We start from the raw sequence: 597 nt of genomic DNA on the forward strand, positions 1-597 counted from the left end.
CCTCATCAAGTGCTGGGGTCTCTGGAAATATAAAGAAGTCCTGTGCATCATATGAAAAGTCAAGACAACCATCCCCATCATACTCATCATCAATGAACCCATCTTGACTATCACAGTCTATATTACATGCAGGTGGCACTGCATTAAAGGTCCCACGATCCTGTCCTCCAGTCGTGGCAGAGCAAAGGCTTTTGTTACTGGCATCACTAAGGCCCGAACCCTGTGTATCATGATCATCTGCTCTCGTGACTTCTTCAAGTTGCACAATTTCTGCATAACCAAGTATCGTACCTGGGGAAAGTTTTCTTGCTCTCTGGTCCGTATTCACAACCCAAACACTAGACCTCCGTTCGTGAACAGAGATGAGGGTCCTCGGTACTGTCAAACAGGTAGCATTGCCTTCTACAATAGCCAGATGGGCGTCCGGCGGCATGCCTCTTGTCAAATTTGCTGGAACAAAACATCCTGACTGGGCTGGGATCACAATTCGTTCAGCAACATGCACAGGGGAAATGTGTTGAAATTCCTTGCCACATTTATCATTCACTTCTCCACCTGGGGCTTCATGTACGCATTTTGATTCCTCACCGGTATATG

Source organism: Penaeus monodon, chromosome 34, assembly GCF_015228065.2.
Source record: "Penaeus monodon isolate SGIC_2016 chromosome 34, NSTDA_Pmon_1, whole genome shotgun sequence".
In the NCBI taxonomy this organism is placed as follows: Eukaryota; Metazoa; Arthropoda; class Malacostraca; order Decapoda; family Penaeidae; genus Penaeus; species Penaeus monodon.